This window comes from Petaurus breviceps, unplaced genomic scaffold (genome assembly GCF_028583685.1).
Source record: "Petaurus breviceps papuanus isolate PSGF00001 unplaced genomic scaffold, PetGlider_PUasm1.0 224, whole genome shotgun sequence".
NCBI classification, from domain to species: domain Eukaryota; kingdom Metazoa; phylum Chordata; class Mammalia; order Diprotodontia; family Petauridae; genus Petaurus; species Petaurus breviceps.
This window is the reverse complement of record NW_027185887.1, coordinates 1,190,961-1,199,223: the sequence shown is the minus strand read 5'-3', so window position 1 is coordinate 1,199,223 and position 8,263 is coordinate 1,190,961.

Genomic DNA, 8,263 nt, shown 5'->3' with positions numbered 1-8,263 from the left:
TTCTGAGTGTTGTATCAGCAAAAGGAAGGCACAGAAATCACATGAAATCAATGGCATTGAACACTTGGATCTTTCTGTATCCTCTCCATATCTATTTTTTCCTTAAATGTGTGCATAACAAGTATAAACTCTGAACTTTATATGGACAGCTCTCCCAGTAGTAACAGTTTTGGGTTTTGTTTTGTTTTTTTAAACATTGAACAACCACGTCACAGGGAACAAGGACATCAAAAGCAATCACATCTTTCTAGTAAACCTCATTTCTTACCTGGGACTAGTCACAATAGTGTTCCCTTTATATGTTGGTGGAATGCACATTTGGAAATTGAATTGTTCACTTCAGGGTTTTGTTTGAAGTAACTTTTTGGAGAATGACTTGTATCCAGATACATCTGGTTAGATCCAATAATGCTGAGGAAAAAAAAAACACCAAGTATCTGTTCAATTTCTATATGTTGCCCCTACTGAGAAAAGGCCAGTTTGGGGCAATAACTAAAGCTGAATTGCTATGACTGTATGATTATCTTTAAATGCCTTAAAAATAGGCATAATAGTAATATGTTTTATTTAACACCCTAAGTAATATCTTGAATTACCTTGAAGCCTTATTGTGGTCATAGAGAGTATGACATTTGTCCTCACAGTAGATGAGGATTGTGCAGTGAAAGAAATGCTGGATGGGGAATCAGAGACCCTAGGACTGAATCTCAGCTCTGCCACACCCTACCAATGCTGTCTTGGGCAAATCATTGGCATTCCCTGGGTCTTAGTTTCATCATCTCTTAAATGATGGGGCCAGACTCAATGATTTCTAATCTCTTTCCATCCCTGAATCTATAATCCCATGACCTATTATTTAATCATGGCAGGATACTCTCCACCTATGTAGACTCCAAACCACCTGGGAGTTAATAAATAAACCCTGTGGAATTGCCAGAGTCCCAGAGAGGTGCAGAGACTTGGCCATAATGACATACCTAGTAATTGTTAGATTTGAACCCAGTTTTTACTTACTCAAAGTCAACCATTCTATCACACTATACCAAGTAGCCTTTAACTGTTCCTGTTAAATAGGTAGGGAAAGATGTTATGATCCCAGTTTTAAAGATGAGAAAATTGAGGTTAAAAGAATTTACTTGCTCAAAGAAACATATTTAGTCTGTTGGAGAGACAAGACTAAGTTGCATGCAGTTCAAAGGCTCTTTCTACTAGCTTACTCTGCCTCCAAAGATCTTTCTGTTTTACAAAACACCAGATCACATTTCTTTGGAACAAAATGGGAGGGGGGGTGGGAGGGTGTAGTAGGTATTAATCCTAAAGACAAAAACTTGATATAGCTATGAAATTGGCTGCCTTTTGTAGCCATATTTTAAGTTCCTTAAGTTAATTAACCTTCCTTTGTACTTCTAAGGTATTTGACCATAGTACTGTAGCAGTAACCACACTGGCATACCCAGAATGGCTTCTAGCACAGGTTCTTAGATCTGCTTTACTAGGAAAGCTAGCTGTTTAAGGGGTCAACAATCTTTTTTAATTACATTCACTAGTTCAGGGGAAAAGTCCGTACCCTGAACTTCAGAGAAAATACAGGCAGAGAAATAAAGACCAACAGAGGGCTCTGACTGCCTGAATCAAAGCAATATTGCTATACACTTTACATACATCCCTGGATCAAGAGAGCCTTTACATCTGAGCAGTCAGGGAGCTCTGAACATACAGTCACTCAGAATCTCAACCAGAGAATCACAAGATCCTTCTTACTAACAAACCCCCAAAGCAAAATACCAACTGAGAGTATATATACATTCCTCAGAGCCAGAAGGCATCACAACCCTCTAGACTTAGTGCCTAATTAGAAATTAGCAAAAGATATGAAAGCCTTCCTACAAGCAAACCTCCCCTAAGCAAGCTTCCCTAACAGGAATTGAAGTAAGGCCTATTAATGGGTAGGGAAGATCTTAAATCCTGTTAACATTACAAGTACCTAAGAGTTTGAATTCACCATGATGCTCATAGGCCCTGGGTGACAAATTTAAATAGCTATGGAGACATCTAAAGGAAATGTGACTTATCTAAAGTTGTATAGCAAAGGAGTGATATCCTCATTTCTCTAATTAGGCCTATAGAACTTTCTAAATTGAGTCTGAACTTTGGAGGTAGAGAAGAAATTGTGGTTTTATCAGACATCTGGACAGAAGGTCCAGAGCTGTGATTTCATCAGTGTAGGGATTCCCAGTGTAGAAACTCCCTCTACCTGTGCTTGATTAGAAAATAATCTGTAACTTAAATTCAGAGAGTTGTCTGGGACATTGAGAGGTTACATAATTTACTCATTGTTACTCAGCCATTATATGTCAGAGGCAACACTTAACCTTAGGTCTTCCCAATACCAAGACAATCCAATTCAATTTCCCAGCCAATTCAACAAAAAGTTGTTAAGCACCTATTCTCTGCCAGGTACTATCCACCATGCCAAAATGCCTCTCTGCTATCTCACAACTTAAGATGAGAGGTTCCTCCTCAGAACCACTATTTTCTTTGTGTCATTTTAGGTCAATTCTTTGTTATGCCAATGTCCTCCCCCACCTCATGCCCACACTTCACTAAATACCACCAATTAAACATCAATAGTTGTACTAGAGTTCACCATGTGGTATATACTTGTATATTGGTATTAATTTATTATTAAATCTTCTCAAAACCATCAGTACATGTGTATTATGCACATAACATCTTACTATTAGCCTACTGAAGAGGAAAACTCACTCTGTCCTCATAAGTGTTTCATATTTCTTCTTGATCAAGTCAGCAGAAAGAAGCCACAATACCATCCAGTTAGTCTTCATTAAAAATGCAATCCAATTCGGAATTGAAAATTGCTGGAATGCCCATCAACTGGAGAATCGCTGAACAAGTTGTGATATGTGATCAAGATGGGATACTACTGTGCTATAAGAAATGATGAGCTAATTGATTTTAGAAAAACATTGATAGACTTGCACAAAACAATGAAGAATGAAATCAGTCAGAACAAAGAGAATGTTGTATACAGTAATAACAATATTGTTTTAAAAAAAACTTCGAGTGACTGTCATTTTAACTATTATAAATACTGAAATTAACTACAAAGGACCTATAAAGGAAGATGCTATCTCCATCCAGAGAAAGAACTGATAATTAGAAGTATCTACAGAATGATTTTATACACACACACACACACACACACACACACACACACGTGTCTAACAGTAGCCATCTTGAAGGGGGTGGTGTAATAGTAACAGGACTTGAAGATCTTCCCTGCCCCTTGTATTGGCAAGCAAACAGGTACTTAGCACCTTGTTTCAAGTTCATGATTGTATCAAGTATTAAGATCCAGAACTTGTAAATCCCACAGTGGGATGAACTTGCTGATGTAACAGGAAGGAAGGGAGGGGGGAACAGGGAGGAGCTAATACCACATATAAGGAAAAACCCAAGCTAGAGAGTCAGAACTTTGGAGAACTGAATTGAGAATTGCTGAGAAGGAGAGAACTACTAGGATCCTGAGAACTTCTGTGAGCCAGCTAGAGCTGCTGAAAACTTCTGAGAAACAGCCAAAGCTGCCAGGAATGAGAGCTGCTGAGAGCCAGAACCGCTGGGAGTGAGCAGCTGGGAGGCTGAGCAGCTACCATGCGTGAGGAGAGGAGGATCCTTGCTTGAGGGAGCCTGTTTTGTTTTGAAGGCTTGGGAATGTGGGTGTTCGATGCATTGACTATGTGTACCAACTTCATGGTTACTGTAATGACTTTGAGTTTCTGGTTTGGGGACTCAGTTTTCTGGTATTTGAATAAATTCTTTGGCCTCCATGTAAAGAACCTGTTACATTTTGTGGTTCACAACTACAGCAGTATATTCATAGCTGCTGTGGGTGCCATGAAGGTAGAGTTGCTGGTACAAGAGGGAAGGAAAGAAAAAAGTTTGCATGATAACTTTATCACACATTTAAAAGGAATAGCAAGTTATATGTTGTAGAGTTTCAGTTTCATGTGCAAACATCTTTTTTATTGCACTGTTATGGAAATTGCTTGTTTTATTTCATAAATTAAAAATGAAATAATTTTTTTAATTCAATTTAAAAAATGTTGCAGAAGTCATTTACCTTAATAAGGAAAGAAGCATTGTTCTAGACCAGGGCTTTTCAATATATCATATCAATAATCACAATAACAGGATTTATTAGAAGAAATATTTAGAAAATCTTGGTGTCAACTGACAGCCAATAGATCTTAGATATATCTCCTAATTCTAAGAACCTACATATTTATTTACATTCTAAAATGTAGTATTGCTCCTAAAATTAGATGGTTGAGCTTCAGTTTGGTTGCTAGCACACCGAAAAATAAGTGACCTGAGAAATGAAAGAAGTGTTTGCAGCTAGCTAAACAAAATATAAGTAGTTTGTGAGGATGGGACATTTTTTCCTCTTTATTAAGTCAGATGTAAAATGATATTATAATACTAAGGAATCAAATGAGATTAAATAGAGAATTTGCAACTGACATTTCCTACTTTCTATTAATTTTCCCGCTTCCCCAGTTCATTCTTTTTCAGCAATCTGCCATTCACCTATTCCCAGAACATCTGAGAAGTTTTGAAGTTCCTAGGCTCCCAAGAAGGAAGATGATTAGTCACTGTTCCTCAACCAGTGGATTTGGCACCAGTTGGTGATAGTCCTTTGTCAGTGAATTTCTTTAACATGTTAGGATTTGGATATTAGGTCAAAACTACCTTAAAAGAAGATCATGAAAGAATATTTTTTTAATTACTACGAAAGAACAAAATAGAAGAAAACACCAACAAGTATGACCTTAAATGTGAAAGGATTAAATTCTCCAATAAAATGGAAAACAATTGCAAAATAGATAAGAAAACAAAACCAAAAAATGCTCATACAAAAAACAACTACATTTAAAACATAAAGGCACATAGTTGGAATAAAATAAGGACTTGGGATAAAATATATTTTCTTCAGGTCATTTGAAAAAGAGCAGTAATTGTTATCATAAAAGGCATGAATATCATCAAATGGTATAGTATTTAAGGTCTTTTTTTTTGTTTGCTCTTTTGAGGGGGGAAGGTAGGGCAATTGGGGTTAAGTGACTTGCCCAAGGTCACACAGCTAATAAGTGTTAAGTGTCTGAGGCTGGATTTGGATTCAGGTCCTCCTGACTCCAGGGCCAGTGCTCTATTCACTGCACTGCCTAGCTACCCCAGTATTTAAGGTCTTAAAGGAAAAGTTAACCAAACTATAAAAATGCATTGATAATAACACAACAATTGTAGAAGACTTTAATATTCCTCTTTAAGAACTAGATAAATCTAGCAGTGTTAGGAAGGAAAAGAGCTAGTTATATATATATATATATATATTTTTTTTTTTTTAATCACATCACAGGCTTACTAATTGTGAGGCATTGTGCTAAAATTTGGTATATGTCATCTGCTTAATAGCTAATGACAACTTGGGACAATTGACTATGTACTCATTTTCTTCCTTTACCATCACCTGTATCATTTAAAGAAAATAATTTACCTTTATCTGAGATTGCTCATCTGTAATTTGAGGTGAACTAGCCAAATACTTTATAGATAGCAGAGGATGCTTATGTTTACATACTACGCCCAACATGTTGTTGGCATTGTGTGTATGTACATTTATTTAAAAGAAAGAAGGCACTGAATAGTGAATATATAACCATCCTCAGAGTCAAGAGAATCTGGGTTCAAGCTTTATTCCTGCAAAGTATTTGCTGCATGTTTTTTAGACAAGTCATTTAACCTCTAAGTTTCTACCGGCAACACTATAAGACCAGAAGTTGTAGAACAGTTGCAATTCAACCATGCAAGAGGGAGTTTCCTCACCAGGAAACTCCTTGTACAATTAAAATCATAGCTAAGAACCCAAGAGAAAAACACCTCAACTTACTTCTGCAATACTTCAGTAATTGCAGTTTCACTGATGTGAGAATACTGCATACTGACCAAGATAGCAACCCTTCTATCACTTTGCAAATAGTTTTTCAAGAGTTACTATAGCAAAAATATTCATCACTCTAAAGCCAATGATAGCCGACATAGTGATAAAGATCTCCAAATTTTACTATACTGGTTTTCAAATGACAGATATACAGACCACCACTGAGATCATATTTGAAACCTTTTGAGTTTGGTAAGATTTGGGAAAACTTTCTCAGTACTGGAGTAATCTTTAAGAACCTAGGGTATCTCCAAAATACAACTGAAGCATTGGAGTCAGACTTTAGGAAAATCTTACATAAATAAATATAATAAACACATGTAATTTTGTATTTTGATATTGTGTCTAAATCTATTATTTTATGGTGAGGTCATTGACCCAATGTGCTGCTGTAGCCCCCAAAATACTGAGCATCAAAGAAGGCTAGTTTCAAATGAGATAACATATATAAAACCTTCTATAAATCTTGAAGTCCTATATAAATGCATAAATGCTATATAAATATTCAAATGCTATATGTATAAATATTGTTGCTTCACACTGTCAATATTCAATATATGGGATTCATCTCCATAAGTTGGGAATGGCTAAAAATAAAAGTAGATTTTTAAGTGGTTTAGATAAATTCATGAACGACAGATCAATAATGGATTCTTCTATAAGAGATCTGTAATTTCATTTATAATAGGTACCCCTTTTACTACTGCAGAGTTCTACCCCTTTGTGTCATAGGAGAGAGTGTCATAAATTTTCATAACACCCCAAAATTAACTGCCTGGTGGCCAACCTTCTAGTGAAGAGCTCCTTTTAATTTAGTCAAGCTGGTCCTTAGGCTATAGAGGGCCAGTGTATATTCAATCTTTTCAGTTAGGTAGGTCTTACAAGACACTATATTCTGCTGGCCTAGTCTGAGACATCAGAATAAAACTAGTGAATACAGTGATGAGTAATTAATATAAATTAATTTGAGGACAATCTTATTTTTAAGTATTGGTACTAGTAAAGATAATCTGTCCTTTGGGTATACAATATTTTTCTCTATAGCTATATATGCATATCTATTTTTATCCTTGAAGAGAAAAAAGGAAAATGTGCATATGTATGAGGAAATGTGGGGGAATAGGAGATGGAAAAAGGAGAGTGGCATTAAAGCCTACTCCTAAGTGTTCAGATGTCTATGACATGTTCATTGGTGCCATATCTGAAATATAATATTGAACAGGATGAGCCATCAGGCTGACATATTATACTATTATTCTTCCACTAAAGTCTACTCTAATAGCTTATCATGATGTGGAGGTATCCCTAGATTCTCAAAGACTACCCAGAAAAACAATCTGGGATAGGTCTATTGGAAGAGCTTCAGGTATAGCAAAGGAACAAGCTGTATGTCTGTTACCCAAAGTCTAACCTAACCAATTTGGGAAGGGTTCATTCCTGCATTCCTCACAATGTTATACTTTTCATCCTCCTAATCATAATAATTCAATTCAATTGGGGTTGTACTGCCTTGTAAGAGTAGGTCACTTCATGATGCCATGTAATAGAACTCCAAATGATAAGTGCCTCAGACAAGATGAACAGAGTTTCTAAGTAACTGATAATAAGAAGAGCTCATTCTTCCTTAAATAAAGACAGCCTTCCCTATTCTTCCCCAAATCCCCAGTTTTTAGTGCCCATACTACATCCCACTGTGGAAATTACTTTGTATATGACTTTTATTTACTCATCTTAAGACATGTTATTTCCCCTGATAAAATGTAAGCTCTTTGAGGGCAGGGGACTGTGGCGTTTCTTTTCCTCCCTGTGTAACCCTAGTACCTAGCACAGTGCCTAGCAATCAATAAATGCTTTTTCAATGAATGACTGAATCCCACTTTTATGCAACCTTGATCACATAACAGAATATCTAAAGGGACTTAAACCTTTTTCTATACTTTCTTACTCTTCATTTCTTGTTTATTCCCTTTCTGCTCTTAGCCAGTTGAGGTAGTTGCCCTAAAAGGCTTTCAAATGTCCCTTTATATGGCCTTACATAAAATTAAATACAGGTCTTCATGAAGATAAAGAGTGTGAAAGGGAATCTAGCTGGGAAGTGGATGCTAAGCCCATTTTGCTTGAATGTTTACATTTCTATGAAATCATAAAATTTTAGAGCTAGCAGGAACCTTAGAGATCATATAGGCTTTGGGATTATAAGCTTAGGGTCTATAGCTTATGGATTTATGGGGTCCATGATTTTGG